This window comes from Alligator sinensis, unplaced genomic scaffold (genome assembly GCF_000455745.1).
Source record: "Alligator sinensis unplaced genomic scaffold, ASM45574v1 scaffold510_1, whole genome shotgun sequence".
NCBI lineage: Eukaryota > Metazoa > Chordata > Crocodylia > Alligatoridae > Alligator > Alligator sinensis.
In genome coordinates, this window is record NW_005842052.1 from 170,077 (window position 1) to 188,814 (window position 18,738).

The window sequence follows — 18,738 nt, forward strand, 5'->3', positions numbered from 1 at the left end:
ACGCCATTCCTGTTATTGTCAATGCTCAGACAGCCATAGTCTAAAACTTAGCAACCCTGTGGCCTTGCCAAATGATAGGTTTTTACAATACTATATATATAGCATTGTAAAAATATATATAGGCAGCGAGTTCTTTCTAATTAGCTTCTAAAACCTGCAGCTTTATTAGCTCAAAACATCTTGATCCAAGTTACCGAATTTGCTCTGTAACACTGGACTGTCAGAGCTTAATAGTAACCCCATCATGAATTGTGTTTACCCCCAAAATGTGATTTTTTTTCCCCCTCTGCCATTCTCCCCTCCAGCGAAAGATCTACGTGTGCAAGCTTCAAATGGCTTCAGTTCATCAGAAACGTTGTGAACGCTGTAGCAGGAAAATTGTTTACTTTAGCTGAAAAAAAGTGAGAGAGAAGAGAATTTGATGCCAAGGAAACCGAGAAAAAAACCAAACCATTAGAGCACGTGGGGCTTCATTTCTTCCCTCTGGTGGAATAACACAGACATTATAATAATGAAGCAGTTTCATCATATTTGTGGAAGGAAATGAAAGTTTATTGCTTCTCAGTGTTTCTAGAGAGGTGCAGGACATAAGCAGCGAGTCTGTGGTCTGTCAGCGTTTGTGGCAAAGAAGGGTGGAAAAAAGAAGCGATACTATTAGAAAAGCAAAAAAATGGGCCAGTCATTAAGACCTTAGATAATGTTTATAGTGCTGCAGCGGGAGCTCAGCTGAGGCAGGAGAGGCAGGGGCTGGGACCCTGCTTGGTAAACAGCCGCGCCTATGAGCAAATTGGGCAAGTATTTGCAAGCCGGGTTTGAGAAGGGGCTCTTGCAATATGCTCCAGTTGGGACAGGATTGTACCATCCTCACTCTCGTCTTAGGGCCTTGTCACACGGGACACTTCACACATGCAGATGCACCCATTGTGCGACTGCTCAGAAAACTTCCTAAGCTTTCTTGCTTGCTTGCTTACTACAATCTAAATAAAACTTGGGCTATTAGTGCACTGGAAGAAACTTCGGGGCTTATTGCTCCAGAGTTTATTGCTCCCAGGCACTGCGTATGCACCTGCACCCGGGAGCGCAGCATGTCAAGTCCCAGGGGGTCATTCTGCCAGCCTGGGGCTGCTCCCCCCAGTTCAACATGCTCCAGAGGGGCTGCTGGCTGGGGCACGACGGTGCTTCGGTGTGGGGCTAGCCAGCAGTAATGCTTCCTACTATCTAAATTAAACAGTTGTTTGTTAGACTTAGCCTCAGCACCACAGCAGAGCTGTTGCAATGCTCGGGTGGTGGGGTGGATCAATATACCCTGATTGTTGGTCCCAGCTCTCCCACTGTAGTGGGGTCATAAATGGGCTCTGGCAGAGTGGAGGGGTGGTTTGTGCATGCACCTCACTGGAAGCTCCCAATCGTGTTAGCTCCACGTGTTAGGTAATACCATCTGGAGATGCTCCTGGCTGGAAACAAAATGCTAACTTTGCTATGCTATGGTGGCACTTAGTGCTTGAATGCTTGTGTTTTAAGTGCAGTTAAGACTGGGATTTGAGACTGACTTCAGGGAATCAGTGGGAGTTTTGCTTATTGAACTGAACAGGAGTAAAAAACAACAACAACAAAAAACAAACCAAAAAATAATAATTAAAAAAAAAAATAAATCAAGGTTTTACTCCATGATGAGTTGCATTACTGGTAGTGGGATCAGCTACTGCTCAGTGGCAGTAATGGGCGCAATCTGGACTCAAATAAACCTGCTCTTTCTTCTCTCTCGTTTTTTTTAGAGCTAAATTAACGGTGAAGTGGGCAATCCTGCCCCTTTTTGCTCTGGTTTAAATCTGAATTAAATTCCTTTGACTTCAGTGCAATTTCCCCACACTTACAGCTGGGCAAGCGAAAGGAGAATTTGACTCAAAGTTTTTAGAGCTAAGAGCTTGCAGCCCAGACAATGATTATCGGTTGAAATCAATACAAAAGGGAGGGATTTGTCTTTCCTTGAGTACATCAGGCAGCGGCCTCAATTACTTCACTTCTAAAGCAGAGCGATAACCAGCCCTGCTAAGTGGGCTTTGTAAATTAAAATGGGAATGATTGAAGAGCTGCAGATGGCCATTTTGCATATGAAATGATTGAAAAGGTTGACCAGTGGGTGAAAGCAGAGTGTGATAGAGGAGGAGAAGGGAACATGAAAGTCACGGAGAGCAGAGTGCCTCTCTTGGCAGCCACACGGCAATATTGCTATAACATGCTCTTGGAAATTGTTCAGTGGGAGTGAAACAGGTGCACGCTGATTGTAGGCACGAACAGGATGTGTACTGACCAGAGGGAGGAAGAAATTGAGATGGGTAGAGCTGGTCGAAACCCAGGATATACAGGTACTAGAGCCTGCTTCAAAACTTGTCCCTTCCAATTTTGGTTCCCAAGTCTTTTCAACAAGCCTCATAAAGGATCAGTTGCCTATGCTAAAGAAGTCTGATCACTCCATGCACCAAGACTCAATAAGAGTTAGATGGCACATCCCAGATAACAATTGGGATGTCCCTTAGGATACCTACCTCTGTTTCTACCAAAGTCCTTGTTTTCCCTCCATCACTAGGGGCTTGTCCAGATGAGGGAAAGGAAAGCTATTGAAGGATAATTCCCTGTGCAGACACATCAGAACAGGAGGAAAAAAAGTCACCAAATTTCAGAATAATTAGTGAAGCAGAGAAACCCAAACTACAGCCCCTGTGCTACATGTGGAGACAATTCATCATAACATTTACACTTTTTTTAGAGCTATACACTCAAAGTTTATGCATCCATTGCCTTTGTTAATACTCCGCAGCAAATGAGTAGGCTTGACCTCAATAGGAACTATGTTATAAAGCTTTTGCAGACAAATAGGATAACGTGATGAAACGGTCACTGGAAACTATTGCAAACACACTCGCTTTGCAGATAAATCAAGTGAGATTTTGCTTTAACTGTATTACTAGATGTTACCACAAAGGCAAAAATACACCATACATCAAATGTCAAATTTGGATATGTGGGCGCTTAAATGTACGTGCATCCGTTGTCCCCACAAAGTACATTCATGTCCGTAAAGATTAGGTAGTTTAGTGCCAGTTTGCATAGGCAGACATTTTGGAGACTTAATGGTACTGTTTTTACTGTCCCTCCTTGTACTGCTGCAGTCGCCCTGGGCTAAATTCTCTGTAAAGAACATCTCCACAATGGAGATTTAATGAACTTATTCCACTCTAATCAAGGCAGAAATTTGACTGTTACAGTAAACTGGTGCATCTGCCTGTGGGACAGTTTGTCACTAGGGTTTATTTTGCAGTTGTTCTGATCCCTGGGCCTCTGAGGAAAAGGAAAAGAATAATATTTTTAGAAAACTAAAAATTAGGTGAAATTGCTTTTCTGCGTGCAATGATATAATTGCTACAAAGGTAAAGCATCTCAGGACCTGCCCTGGCTAGAAATGGAGTGATATTTGTCCCTTCAGAAACCCAGGACTCCCCCCAGTATTTGGGTTCCAGGAGCCCCCATTTCTAACCCTTCTTGGTAAGAAGATAGAGAACTGGAACCAGACTCTCTTGAACCCCTCCATTTTTCTGCGATTTCCCAGTGAGTCTAATAATAAAAGGTATCATTTTGGAACCAAGAATTCTATATTTTTGCATTTCTTTTGGTCTCAGACAAACACGGTTACCATGTACACCCCCAACAGATGGAAGATGCCGAATTTTAGCTGATTTTGGATTTTAAACTTCATTGCAGACCAACAAGAAAGATTTCCTATCTCCCTGCCTGCCATCTGACTCCTGCAGGGAAGAGATCCTACTTGATCTACACATCAAAGAGCAACTCTACACAACTCACCAAGACACTTGCATGCACCCAGAGGGACAGCCTTCCACCTCCAGTGGTGAAAATTTAGGAAATAAACTTCATTTTTGCACAATCTATACTTTTCCCTGAGCTGGATGAAGACCTCATGAGCCCGAAAGCTTGCAGGAAAGGATATTTTTTTTGCAACTTCTCAGTTGGTCTAATAAAAGGTATCATTTCGGACCCAAGAGTTCTAGATTTCTACACCCTTGAAACCATCCAAGCATTCATTTGCCGGCAGCCCACAGGTCCTGGTATGTCATGGGTTAAAGTGACTATGGCAGGCTGGGGCTGTGTTAACGAAGGAGCAAGCAGGGTGGAAAGAGAGATCTGCTGTGAACTGTATAATCTTTTTGTTATAAACCTACCCTGGAAATGATGAAAAGATACCAGAGAGTGGAAGCAGGAAGACAAAGGGCAGTGATGGAGACACACTAAGAGTCCAGCCACAGGGATGCCTGGCTGTAAAGCAGTGTACCCAGAGCCCTAATTGCTAATGACATTACTGTACTATACTGAACAAGGACTCAGCAGCCCTGACACATTTCCTGCAATCCCATCTGCCGGCATGGGGGTAGGTCATATTCCCCATGCATCCTCCTTTCCCACAACAGCCAGCTGTGTGTTTTCTGGCACGCCCTTGATGTCCCTTCAGTCCAGACCGGGGCTGCAGCATGTGCATAGCGCTCAGGTGGCAGCCAAGTTGTACTTCCCAAATGTGAGGCCGGATTGCTCACAGCTGTACAGCTGGGGGAGCAACTTACACCCATTTTGCGCAGCTGTGAGTGCAATGCCAGCAGCCTTCACTGTGCGACCAGAATGGCCCGATAGCCTCTTACAGTGCCCACCACTGCACATAACGTGACACACAAGGCAGGAAGCAGCGCAGAATCAGGGCTGGAGCTCTATCCCCAAGGAGTTCCCCACTCCTTTAGCAACAAATAGCATAGATATGAGCAAAAGCCCTGAATGCACAACCTGTATGTGTGCGAATGCAGTACTCACACATTGCAGAAAAAGATAGCCACACAGGGATTGATTAATGGGAGTCACAGGGATGGGAGACAAGAGAAAGGGATAAGAAAGAGCAAGCCATGACACCATTAGCTTAATGGCATTAAAAGGCGGAAAAAACCAGCCTGTGGGATTTCAGGGTTATTGGATGCTCATGGATTCTCATGGGAAGAGGCTTGTGGCCATCTCCCTCCATAGCAACATGTCCCCTAGCCCCCAGAAGCATGTTACGGGATCATACACTGATGATTAAAGGACATCTTTAGTAGCCCTTTGCAGGATGGCATCAAAGGTCCAGATCTCTTTGCCTCTTTAGGCAACTAAGTCCACTACCTGGGTGCTGCTGTCCTCCTCAAAGCCTGGCATCTGCAGAGTCTGGCCGTGCAACACCTTTGACAATCGAAGTCAAGGTTCTCCCCTCCCTGGAAAGAGCAGTTTTGCATATCTTATTTTCTCCTTCCCTCCCTCTAGTTTCAGAAGATGGCTGGGGTTTTTTTGTTTTTGCTCAATGTCAAACTTTGACGACTCTTGGGTTCATTTCCCGCCCCCTGGTAATACACAATCTTGACTCTGCGCAAGCACCTATCACAGGATCTTCACTGTATCACAGGTCAGCAGCTTCTTTGGGAAGCTGCTCAACCCCACCCTCTATCAGTCCCCATCCATTTGCAGAGATGCTCTGAAATGATACAAAAAGGGAGTTATTTTTCCCCCACAGTGAGCAATTAACCTGTGGAGCTCATTGCCACAAGAAGCTGTGGAGGCTGGTAGCTTAACCCAGTTCAAATGGGGATTGGACCAGTTTTTGGAGGAAAGGTCCGTCGGTGGGTATTGAATACGGTAGACAGGGATGCAGCCTCCGAGTCAGAACATCCTACACCCCTCAGTGCTGGAAACCGCTATGGGAGAGGAACAGGGAGTGGAGTCCTGGACCTGCCCTGTTCACCCTCTGCACCCGTGTGATGCTGGATAGATTTATAATCTGACCCAGTAAATCACAGTTCTTATACTTGCTCCACATCTACATGCAGTCTTGCCATTGTAAATGCAAGGATGCAAAAAAATGAAGAAAAGTCTGCAGGAGGCTTGAGAAGAGTTACAGTCCATCCCAGCAGGGAGGGGAGGTAGGGCATGGCTGCTGCAGCCTCTTCTGCTGAAGGGAGAAGTCTCAGCACACAGCTTTGTGGGCCCAGGTGAAAGAGACTGTGGAGAACAAACCATCAAAGCCATACAAGTTCATTTACTGGTGTCTTGTGACAAATAGCAACACGCTGGAGTTTATGGAGACGGAGCAGCCTGACCTGCTCTTCTTTGATTTCCACAGCAAACCATGTCCTATTTGGTGACTGGATAGGAGACCTCCAGACAAAACCAGCACGTTGCTGGAAGGGGGACTGATGACACCAAAGATGTACAGCTTTCTCCGAGTCAATGATGAATCAGTGCCCCAGGGAGGTAAGTGGGAAACAGACACCGATTTGGTGGGTTTAGGCCTAGAAAGGAACAAATAATGCAGCTGTCCTTTCACTGCATGCACTCAACCAAAAAAAAAAAAAAATCCCTTTTTTCAGGGATATTGGCTCAAGTGCTGGAACACTTCATGTTCATGCCTGCATACACCTGTGACCCCTGCATCCCCGTTCTATGAACACTGGTGTGATTGCGTTTCACTGGCATGAATAGTCAGACCCGGCACATTTCTACATACCAACCTGCAGGAACCAATTTATTAAATTTGCACAAGCAAATCTAAAATTAATTGAAAATTAACAAATATCATAGTTATGAAAATGATTTGCTCATGCATTTAGTACCAGAAGTGCTGGTACACTTAACCAGTCAGGAGCCTGAAAGATACCTTGTTAGTTCTGACCAATCAACACTACTCAAGTATCAAGTACATTGGAAGAATTCTTAATGATAAAGGAATAGTGTTAAGCATCAGTTTTGCATAGTAATTTTCAGAGGGTAAATTGGGAATACATTTTTCAGTCAGCAAGTCAATCATTGGTGTTCATTAAAGCGCTCCTGATCTTTACTCAGGAGTCAAAATGTTTTTAACTATGTTCTTACATTTTATTTACTCACATTGCCATATCCTTTACTGGCACACAGTGCCCTATAAAGCCACTTAATATTGCAGTACCAAAGCAGTTTCAACACACCTGGATTGTGTTGGACTCTCCCATTGTTCAAGTCTCATATCCAGATGAGCAAAGTTATTCTGACTGTCAACATGTGAAGTTTTCCTGGAGGAATTCAGAGGGGAAAATTTTGAGAAAAATTGTGGCCTTTCTGACGACACTCAGTGGAAAAGTCAAAGTTACTGGTAGGTCAGGGATGTATGTGGTAGCCATGTTGGTCTGAGATGGAAAGAAATGCAAAAAAGGCTAGAACTCCAAAATGATACCTTTTATTAGACCAACTGAGAAGTTGAAAGAAAAAAAAAAATTTTTTTCTGCAAGCTTTTGGGCTCATGCTCTCTTCATCCTGCTCAGGGAAAGTTCAAGATGATAAAAGTCCACATAAATGTAAAATGAAGTTTATTTCCTACATATGGGCACTTTTTTTACTATCTTGAACTTTCCTTGAGCCTGATGGTGGGTAATGAGGCTTTGAGCAAAAAACTCTCCAAATTGGGGACCTGAAATTAGGCTTCTAAACATAAACAAAGGAACTGGAGTACAAATAGCTTGGTTTTTAAAAGGGGCCAAATCCATCTGACAGTGACTAGAAAGCAGGTGCTCTAAGGTGCTATATGAAAGCTATTTGATTTTTAAAAGCATCATTTTTAAAGCAGCTTTACCACTGTAGAGATGAGCAGAGAAAGTGAATCCCAAGACATCATTACTAGTCATGCAAACAAGAGTCCATTCATGTTTAATCTTTCTGGAGTATATTTTGGAACCCGATACATGTATTTATCACATGATCCTGCTTCCACTGAAGTCAACGGGATCTTTGCCATCGACTTCCCTGGCAGCAGAATGACCCGCTGCAGGGATGCTCTTTTCAGCATGCTTAGTCTCCTCATTGCAGAAGATGCTGTTAATGCATGTCCTTTGACTGTGTGCTCTGCTAAGCCACTTCATCTGAACCACAACAGCACAGAAGCATAGAGGTGGTTATGGAGATGAACCCATTTTTGCATCCATAAAACTTATCAGACAGCCTCTAATTACTGCCAAAGCCTGTTTTAAGTGCACTTTACTGTAGAGAAAAATTGAAATTCAAAATTCAAACGAATAAGAGTGGGTGATCATTTCTGCACTTAAAGACTGACAGGCCGGCAGCCTCCAAGACAGAAGAGGGCTTTGTCTGGTCCCATTTCTGGCACAGAGCAGGCAGCTGTCATGTCAGTTTATCCCACACGACCTAGCTAATAATACCACCCTTATCTGCGATGGAAGTTGGAGCGTAGACTCATTGAAAAGCGGGATGCTAGACTCAAGGCAGCCAGCAGTTTGGACAGAGGTCCAACCAGCTGGCACACCAGAGACTTGAGGCTAAGGGATCTGGGAAGCATGAAGGAGCTGTGTGGTCCAATTCAACCTTGCGAAGAATAAAACTGGAAGAGATATTGGGTCAGTTCTTCCCTGCAATACAGGACTGTTGTAGAGGTGCTAATTAATGATGCCTTAGTGCTTGCTGCTTTCCAGACCGGGTGCAATCAGCCCTTTAAAGCTCAGCTGTAACTTAATCCTATCTTCCCCCCACCTTGCCTCACCAGGGTGGGATGAAGGAGCAGGGACTCTGATGATCAGAAGTGTGCCCAAGTCGGCAGGCATTGGCAGTACCATCAGTGGGAAAGTCCTTAAAAAAACCCAAACAAATCAGGACCTTAATGTCTAGAGGGGAAGGTGGGGGACTCACACAAGGGACCAAAATGTTAGCAAGTTTCTTAGTGAGATGCGACAGGGAGGGGTTAAGTAGGGGGCCCTGCTCCTGCACCAAGCCCAGGATCTTTGCCAGGAAGCATGCCCTTCCCTCTCTTATAGGTGCTCTGCAGACACCAAATGCTGGCAGTGAGGCCACGCAGCTGCTCTAGCCTGGGTCTGAACATGCACCAATACACAGGCATGAGACAGACTAAAAGTGGTGCTGGCCACATGTTCAGGACTGCAAGAAAGCAACAGCACAAGCTCATTTCCAGTAATTAGGCTGAAGGGTCCTGGGCATCTCAACCCAGTGACAGCTTTCCCTCTCCCCAACTGATGAATGGCCATGTTGGCTCAACCAGCCACCATCCCCACCCAGCATTATTTTGCACACTGCCTTGCTAAAAGGCAAAGAAATATCACTTCGCTCCTACATTAGCAGCAGTTCCCACCAGTAGCTCATTCACAGTAAAATATCAAGCTTTGGTTCATTTTGCAAAGCAAGTGCTGAGGTGACTTTTATATAGTGACAGCCCAAGCTAGTCTGGGCCTGGAAACACTGAAGGATCAGGCTGGCTCTCCCTAGCAAGTATCACGTGATGCTCACATCTGGGCAGTAGCTCAAGACATGCAGGACCAGGTGCATACACCCCAGCCAGTAGCCCAAGATATGCAGGAGCAGGCTACCACCAAGCACCCTGACCCAAGACATGCAGCACTGGGTGCATACACCCCTGCCCAATAGCCCAAGACATGCAGGACCATACATCAGAGCTGAAGGTGGGCCTACCAGGAGATATATAATCTTCCATTTCCCTACCCAGACCTATTCTGAGCTCAGGACCAACACCAAAAGACCCCAAACAAAGGCGCTTTGCCCACAGCTCCCCTCCACCAAGCACCAACTGCAAATTAAACAGAAAGCAAAGAGTATGACTCAGCCAGCAAAGCTGTCCTTACAGGAAAGCAGACAGGACAGCCTCTCAGCTCTGCAGTAAACTGCCTGCTTTTATAGTTGCTTCACCTTAGTTGAAGCAGGAGAAGGGGGAGATGACTGTTTCTCGAGTCACCCTCTCCAGCCAGCCTCTGCCCCAAACAAGCCCAGCTGTGCTGCCTCCCTCCTAAGCAGCAGCTTGTCCAGGTGAGCTACATTCTTCCTCTTCCCCGCTCTTCACCCTTTCCCAGCTGAGTTGCAGCAAATGACACTGCAAGACTGCAGTGCTTTCCAATGCTGAACCACAGATAGCAGCCTGTTGGGCAACCCCAGTGCCCTCCCATCAATTCTCCAAGATAGCTGGGGCTGGATGCCTAAGGGGCTGTAGGCCCAGGCACCTGAGGATGATATTTGCCCGTTATCAGAGAACATGAGAGCACACATGGGGAGCTGTACCTGTTAGGAGCGTGCGGATGGATGCAGCTGTACAGTAGCTCATGTTATCATGCCAAAATTCAAGGCATCCAGCTCCAGGGGGTCACTGGTGCTCGCATGACTGTCATTTTTGTAGTGACAGCAAGCGCACAACTCAGTCTGCTGTGTTTGCTTGGAGCATGCCTGCCAGACTGGGCTCCTTGTGAGACCTAGGGCCCTGCCACATATTCAAATTACAGCTGGATAGAAACCAGCTCTAGAGTTGTTACACATTTGCAAGCACTAACTTTGTAGCTGGTTGGCTCTTTTTACAGCTGGATGGACATTTTTATGGCATGATGATGAGTTTGCGCATGTGACTGGTCTAAATGTATTGTGCAATTAACTGGTAAATTGTGCAATATATGTAATGTGTGGCAGGGGCCTTAGGCATGGAGAGGCCTAAATTATGAATCCCAGATGGCCGTTAGCAAGATGTAGGCACCTGCAGCTCGGTGTATCTGGTACCTATGTGCAGTAATCAATGTTTAGGTGCCTTCATTGTTTTTTTCTTGGAAAACTGAGGTATGTAGATGCCTATATGATCTAGGAAAGACTTTGATTTGCTGCATCTGATGACGTGAGCTTCAGCCCATGAAAGCTTGTGCTCTCTCTATATGTCTTGTTTAGTAAAGGTGCCTCTCTACCCTGCCTTCAGCTAGAACAGAGACCGCGCGTGAAGCAGACCTTTGTCCGACTCTTTGGCTCTGGGCAGTTTCTGGACCGGACACACCAGAAACCTGGGAGCTAGGGGGTTTCCCTCTTGTTAGCTGAAGAGAAGATGGAGATACTGTGAGGCTAAGGCTGGAAGATCACATTCAGTTTTCCCATGCAAGCTGGACCGTCTGGCTCCTATCTCTGCACTCCTGCTTTAAGCATAAGCGTGCTCCTCTCTCCGATTCCTCCCGCTCCTCATGAAGCGTCTTGCCTCCCTCTCTTCTCATCGAGACACTGCAGATGGATTTCTGAACCTCAGCACATCATTTACAACAGCTGTAAATTTGGAGCAATGCACCGTATCAGATGTACAGCGCTCATTTATAAAGCTGGATTTATGGTCTTCCTTCTTAGGCCCACAGATTGTTTTTATTGTGATGAATGACTTAGTGGCTGGGGACCGTATATAAGGATTACCTGCTGCTGTCGAGGGACCTGTACTTTCTGGGCCTTATCTTTCTTTGGAAAGCAGAGACTACTTAATCACAACTAGATATACACTGAATATGATACCCTCTGTGATTTACCTAGCTCCCTAGTCTCAGCATTGTTGGTTTATGATGGTAGCACTGACCTGATGAACTACCTACAACCTATGCTGAATTGCCATTATACATACATAAGTCATATATGGTTTTTCAGTCACTGTGTTGACAAATAATTTGATCTGGGTAGCTGTTTTAAAGGATTGTTTAACACCGATTCTATCAGTCTGAATGGGATAGAGACAAGATTGCGAGAGAGGGAGAGAGACAACTCATCTGTTGAGTCACACAGACCCATATTCTTAAATGTGATTACATTCCCGCTGCTACTGAATTGGTATTCAGTCTTCAGTACTCTTACAAAACCATCAGAGTCCCATATGCAAAGGGGAATGTAAGGCCAGATCTGATGCTGAAATCTCTTCCAGGATCTGGACCTAGATGCCTAAAGATTCAGTGAGGCGGTTCATGGGACGTACAAAAGATCTTCTGTTCCCGATTCCTATTTATTTCAATGGGAATTGGACACCTGAGCGATTCTGAAAATTGCAGTAGGTGCCTGTCTGCATATTTAGGCACTTAAACCCTTTTAAAAATCTCATCCTGCAGAGCCTAGGCTTAATTGAAACTCAGTGGGACTTAATTCCTAAAGCCCAGATCCTCCCCAGTCTGGAGTCATACGACTCCCATTGGATTTGCTTAACAACCTTGTGAAGCAAGGATTTTTGTGGGTGATATCTTTTATTAGACGGACTGTATAGTTGGAAGGACACTAAACAAGCTTTTGGGTGCCTCTGTCCCCCTTCCTCAGGCCACTGGGAAAAACCGCAGACAGCAACCTGGAGGGTCTGAGTCAAACTATGAGAATCATTTTTGAAAAGGGACTTTAGAGCTGTTGGATAACATACCATGAACTGCTGGGAAAGCTTTTAGTTTGGCTGTGCATATTTCTTAGTCAGACATCTGCTTTATTCTGTGTCCAGTTCCAGCTTAAAATTACTGACTGTCCCGCTTGCCTTCAGGCTGATGGCCCAAAAATTTCTGAACCAGCTTCTGAACAGCTAAGTTAAAGCAGTATTTTTTGATGCAAAGCAAAGGCACTGGTCTCGAAGAAGGGGAATTCCCCAGGCCAGACCGCAGCTCTTCATGCTATTTCCTTATTAAAATAATATGCAGTAAGAATTTTTGAAAGGTTAAAAATTAGCTGCTTCTCCCAATTCCAAGACCTCACAGAACAATACAAAGGGGATTTGGCTTAAAGCATCATTTTAAAGACTGCAGAAGAGTATCACCAGACACTTGCTATTGAAGCTCCCTCTAGTTACAGGGGTCGACTTTAAAACCAAAAATTCAGCCCCAAAGATAAATGCTCCTGGACGGCATCAGTGTATGAAACTGCAAGTTTCTGATGCAGACCACGTGTAGCTAAGTAGGGCTAGAAACCTTCACAGCCCTAACGAGTCACATTACATTTGTTTAATTAATGGCAGGAGCTTATGTTCTAAAGCGGACAGGATTTGATGGATGAGCACAGCTGTGTGGACTTAGAGTTATGTGTGTGTGTGTGTGTGTGTGTGTGTGTGCGCGCGCGCATGCATGGATGTGCACTTAATAGGCATGAGAGGAGGAGATGCGAAGCAGAGAAATGAATAGGCTGTAGATGCACAGCACCTGATTCTCATTGGCTTTGCTTTGTGTTTGGGGTAGGAGCAGAAATGCTGGGGCCACCTCTGTATTTGCAAAATGCCAAAGCTGAGCAGGCCTTGCTTTCAGTTAAATTGGTCTACTCTATCATGTGCTTTAGTTTCCATGGCCTCTGATGAGCCCTGGGGACCAGAGAACAGCTATACAGGTACTACAGTGAGCTCCAGCTATGCCTCTGACCAGCCCTTGAGTCTGCTCCAGAGCGGGGGAACCTTTCCCCAGCTGACGAGAGCTGTTTCCACTCACTTTAAGGCCACTTCATGCTGCCTCAGGGGCTTGAAGGGATGATGCTCTATTTTAATAGAGTATCATCACAGAAGAAAGAACTGCAATGAAAAGAAAATCACCTATGATTCCATAGGAGGGAGATGAGGCCTTCCATATTTTGCTACGGATGTGGGTAGAATAATCAGTGTTGTCACACAGGTGGTCCAGGACTTCTAGAGCAATGCATTTTGGATACAAATGCATTAGGTACGCCATGCTTCTGGACTTCCAGCTCCGTGATAGTGGTGTAGTGGTCAATGCTAGCTCCAAGTTTCATCATTGTCCATGCATGTAATTGGGTGAACGGGCTTCCAGAATCGTAGTGATGGCTTGAAACACAAGATGACATAAATCTGCCAAGTCAAATGGTTTAATGATAACAAGGCCAGTTGTATAATGTGTCATGCATAATATCTCATCATGAATTATGCTTTCCTGCTGTGTTACCAACGGCTCCATATCTATTCCCCCCATGTAACCTACATTAGTGCATTGCTACCATATCATTAGCATGAAAAGCCCTGGATTCCAGCTTTGGAAGAAATATGTTCTTAAAAACCATTGTCATCCAAGCTTTTAAATTATGTGAGGAGGCTCATTAGGGACCCTAAGCAGCTAGAACCTGAATAGAAATTTTGTACTAAAATTAATAGCTAGTGATTGGCGATGGCAATGGTTGTAGCAATGGGATGATGGGGTTTGAAACATGGCAGTGTTCAGATGGTGTCTAGTATCATTGGGTAATGTCAGAAGGATTTTCTGAGAAGAGACAGCCAGTGTAGGATGCAGTACCGTGGACATAAATTTATATAAAGAACAACAACACGAGACGTGTTTAACATGTTTAACACGACGTGTTAAAAACACGAGAACTAATGAGTCCTGAATGGTGCTGATCCCCCCCTGCACACGCACACACTGTAGTCAAAGAGTGATCTCTTCTTCTTCTTCTTTGGCAGTCCCTAGCAGTTGAGGATAATCATCTTGCATGAATGTCTTATCTGTGGGTCTGAAGATGGCTGATGAGGCCATCCAAAACCAACTCAGGCACTTGTTTCCATGTGGGGTGGGTGACTGGGTTCTTGGTTTGGACCGTGATGCACTGTTTTTGCTGCTCTTGCTTTTCCATCTCCTATCGTCTTTGGAAGGTTTCAAAGTACTGAGATCCTCACAGCAGACCCTTCCTCTATTTGGGGTGGCCCTGGTTGATATTTTCCCATGAGCTGATGTCAATGTTACAATTTTTCATGTTGGCCTTGAAGACATCCTTCAAGTACTTTCTCTGCCCTCCCCTTGAGTGTACACCTTGACTGAGCTGGGACAATAAAACTTGCTTTGGGAGTCTGGAGTCGGCCATCTGAATGTAGAGGCTGGCCCAGCGAAGTTGATGTCGCATGATTATCGCCCCAATACTTGTGGTGCTTGCTTGCGAGAGGATGCTCATGTTGGTACACCTGTCTTGCCACTAGATTTGAAGAATCTTTCCCAGGAAGCATTGATGGTCCTTCTCCAGTGACTTGAGGCATCTCCTGTACGTTGTCCATATCTCAGCTCTGTACAGTAAGGTGGGGATCACAACTACTTAATAAATCATGAGCGTAGTTTCAGATCCAACATCATGATCTTCGAACACTTGGTGTTTCCTCTGACATCTGAAGGTTGCCTGTGCACAGTTGAGGCGATGTTGGATTTTTTTCATTGGTGTCAGCCTTCTGCAAGAGACGGCTTCCGAGATACAGGACATACTCAATGGTGATATAATTCTGCTGCAAATGGCAGCTTTGACTGATGGATGCACGGTAAAGCAGTTATAGAGATAGAGGAACAGGGGCAGCATCTCTGAAAAAAGGGGTTGGAAATGCTTTTTTAATGTAACATTTCCAACTACCCCTGCTTCACTGCTCTGTGCCCCTCCTGGGTCTTGTTGGCTTATGAATGCAGAAGTAGTTACCAAAGAACAACACACTTCGCTGACTGCAGTGGGTAGCCGGAAGCTGCATGCGGGACAGATGCACTTAAAGCACGGACAGATAACAAGGGCTCGCCGTCAGGTCTGGGTCTGTGAGAGAATGGTGGGAAAGCAGAACAGACAGTGCAGAGGACTCTGGTGCAACTCTTACTGACCTTGCCCTGGAGACTTGCAAGGCACTAGGCTGGAAGAGCCCCACCATGTCGAGCAGGGCTGTCCAGCTTCATGCCCCAGGGGCTGCATCGGTGAAGGGCTCCACACAGGAAAGCATGTGCCACGGGGCTGCATGGATGCTCCTTGCACTCTCATATGTGTGGTCCCAGCCTCACACTCAGTGCCTTGCGCAGCACCCTCGGGCCGAGGCAGGAAGCAGCAGCGGAAGGAGGGTGGTGGATCCTGCAGACTCCTCCCTAGCTTGCTCCTGAGGCCATACGGCTGAGAGCAAGCGAAACTTGGGAGCAATCGAACCCTAAGGCCCCGGGCTTGGGCCTGCACATAGGATGCCCGCCAAAGGAGTTGGAAGCATCTGAAGCCCCAGGCTGAAAAGTCTGGGGTGGAGGATACTTGCTGGTAGTAGGGCCACGTGAGGTTTTTTTGAACGATTCAAAGGATTTGGAAGTGATCTGGCTAATTTGACCTGGGACATGAAGAATTTTCCTTAAAAATAAAAATTAAAAAAAAAGCTAGAGCAATGGGCAGGAGCCACCAAGACTGCCCTTCTCTAGTGGACTCTTTCTTCTGTGGCTGCCAGTTTGGGAGTTGTAACTATGATCATTGCTTCTACTTACAGCATTTGCCAGCCTCAGAAAAGACATTTTCACTCAGCCAGGGGATCTAATAACTGGGACTCACCAGCTTAGCCTCTCCTGAAGTGTCTCCAGCGCTTGCCTCTGAGCCCCAGTATACCCAGTATGTGCCCTGTGGGGTCTGGTGCACCATAACCCCCAGTGTCTTGCAAAATGTCACCTGCTTGAACTGTGGAGACCATCCCCCCCTGTTTTAAAGCAGGGAATCCCTTTCAAAGTAGAAGTGCCTTTCAAACAGGGCTGTTCACTCTTTTCTTATTTTCTAAATATCTGTTTAGAGCCGTGGTGATATGGGTCTGTTGCTAATCACTGCTGTTTTCATTTGAAGGTATTGTTGCATGTGGCAATTCATTAGTAAGCTCCGGGGAACAAGAATGAGGTTTTTATTTTAAAAGCTATAATCTCAAGGACACACACAATGTTCCCTTGCAACCCAGATTAGTCACAGCTGGCGCGTATAAAGCAGCCCTTCTCCGCTGTAAGTCATCTTCAGCACATTGTCATTATAATTGACAACAGATTTTCCAAGTGGCATTTTGGAGGGGCTGAAGCAGGAGAGTATGTGACTGACTAAATTTATGGTTCAGGACATGCAGAACTTTCTGCTTACATGTTGGCTTTCTTTCCTGTTGAGATCTGGCACGAGCCTGATAAAATGTCAAGCCATGAGGCTTGCAGCTGTCCCCATCTGAGGTTTTCCTTTGGTCCATTATAAAGACAGGGGCCACTTGCATCAGACAGACCCGGTTGTGATTGTAGCTCCTTGGCGTGACTCTAACTTCTTGGTGGTGAGGCTTGGTATTTTTTATTTGAGCCCAGAAAAGCAACCAAGGCATTTTAAAAGCCTTGTATCAATTTAAATGGATTGAGGTAGTAGTTGCCCCTACGTGGGACACCTGGTTTTCTTTGATGTGCAGACAGAAAAGACTTCAGCCCTTCAGTCCCCCTCTTCCAAGAGGCAGTCACAAGCCTCCCACAGCAGCAGCCCTGTCGTAGCACTTATTTTGTTTCTTAAACTGGGGTTTCAGCTTTTCAGCATAAAGACAGCAAGGAATTGCTTGAGCATTGCAATTTACATTACGTTTCTTTAAACACCCTCCAGTTGTCCGTCGGGCTGACCAACGCACTTAAAGCACGGACAGATAACAAGCACCTCCCAAAGAAGACAAAGCGACTTCTGGGGGCGCTGGCCAAGGCCTTTGGTCCAGCCGTGTTATGCATTACATGTTATGCACACGTAGCAAGAAGGGGCAAGAAGATGCATAGAAAAAGGATCTCATGCCAGCAGCGGTGGTGTGAGGGGGCAAACAGAACCAGGTGAGTGAAGTGAATGGGGAGGGGAAGACAGGCAGGTGAAAGCCTTCAAAAGAAAAGTCATCTTTCCTAGTGACAATCTGTTGTCGGGGGGGGGGGGGGGTGAATTTACTGTTGCACCTGCAAAATCAGACTGCAGATGGGCAGGTGGGTGTGCGGCAGGCCAGCCTACAGCACCCGGCGCTCCAGCACCTGCTAGCTCAGACTGGCTCTTTGAGTCCTCAACAAGCCCAAAAAACCAACCCTTAAGCCCCCCCACAATGGCTCTGCAGAAATTGTTTTTGATTTTTCATGGCAAACATGCAATGAACAGTCATGAATGGTCTCTCATTACAACTCACTGCTGCAGGACACTAGTATTATCTATTCGTATTTTGTCCAGCACCTAGGAGCCCCCCTTATGGACCAGGACACCATTGTGCTAGGAGCTGCACACACAAAAGAAAAAGCAGTCCTGGAAGGACTAAAACCACCTAACCAGGGTTTCATAGAATGAAACGAGGACTAGCATTTCCATTTCAAAGAGATAACTTCCACTGACAAAGATGATTAGTTCACATATACACAGGCACATATTGACATCCCTACCTGAAGCCCGGCGTATAGTCTCCCCCATGATTACTCAACAAACCAGAAGTAGATGCTTTAGAGGGAGTTTTCCTGACTCTAAGTCCCCCAATGCAGAATTATGGTTAGGGACTATTTGTATTCATGCAAAAAAAAAAATTCCCATATTAGTTAAATGAACTAGTCAAAAATGCAATCTGAGAGTGCCACCAGCAGCGCCGGTCGTCATTAACCGCAGATCACAAATGTGTAGTCACATATAGAGCGCTAACAGGCACATTTGTTCTTCAAAAATATGTCCGTGCAAATGGAAAACCTGCCTGTGTACTTGATGTTGTGTGTCCTTGTTCCTAATTTCAGAAAGCATTGAGTACATATTACTCTCCTTTAATAAGGGGCTGTGAAGTCAGGTCTGAGCCTGCCTACTCTAGAGGTATGGATGTGCTGTGCACTGGGGATTATAGTTATAATGACATATCTTAAGCCTCTTAAGCATTCGTGAATGTCTGTTTAACTCTTAGTGAGTTTTGATGGGTTTGTAAAGGTAGGGGGCCAGATAGATTATCCCACTGATCGCTCTGCTGTAGCTGTCCAAGAATTTCAATGGAGCTTAATAAAGCCTTCCATTAGGCAGATACCTTTAATGGATTTTTTTGTCCCTATTCAAATGATCCCTTTTCTTGCTGGCATACAAGAGGCAGGGGGTTGCATATTCTCCATGCATGGAAATCCCGCATAT

At 45.6% G+C, this 18,738-nt stretch overlaps 1 long non-coding RNA gene across 1 annotated transcript; it reads right to left on the reverse strand.

The window, feature by feature from the left end:
- Positions 1 to 6,093: 6,093 nt before the first annotated feature.
- Positions 6,094 to 9,739, reverse strand: LOC102376282. Its single transcript, XR_323728.3, has 3 exons — positions 9,723 to 9,739; positions 7,050 to 7,133; positions 6,094 to 6,377 (listed from the first exon to the last, which is right to left on the reverse strand). It is a non-coding gene; the product is annotated as an uncharacterized LOC102376282 (long non-coding RNA).
- Positions 9,740 to 18,738: the final 8,999 nt, after the last annotated feature.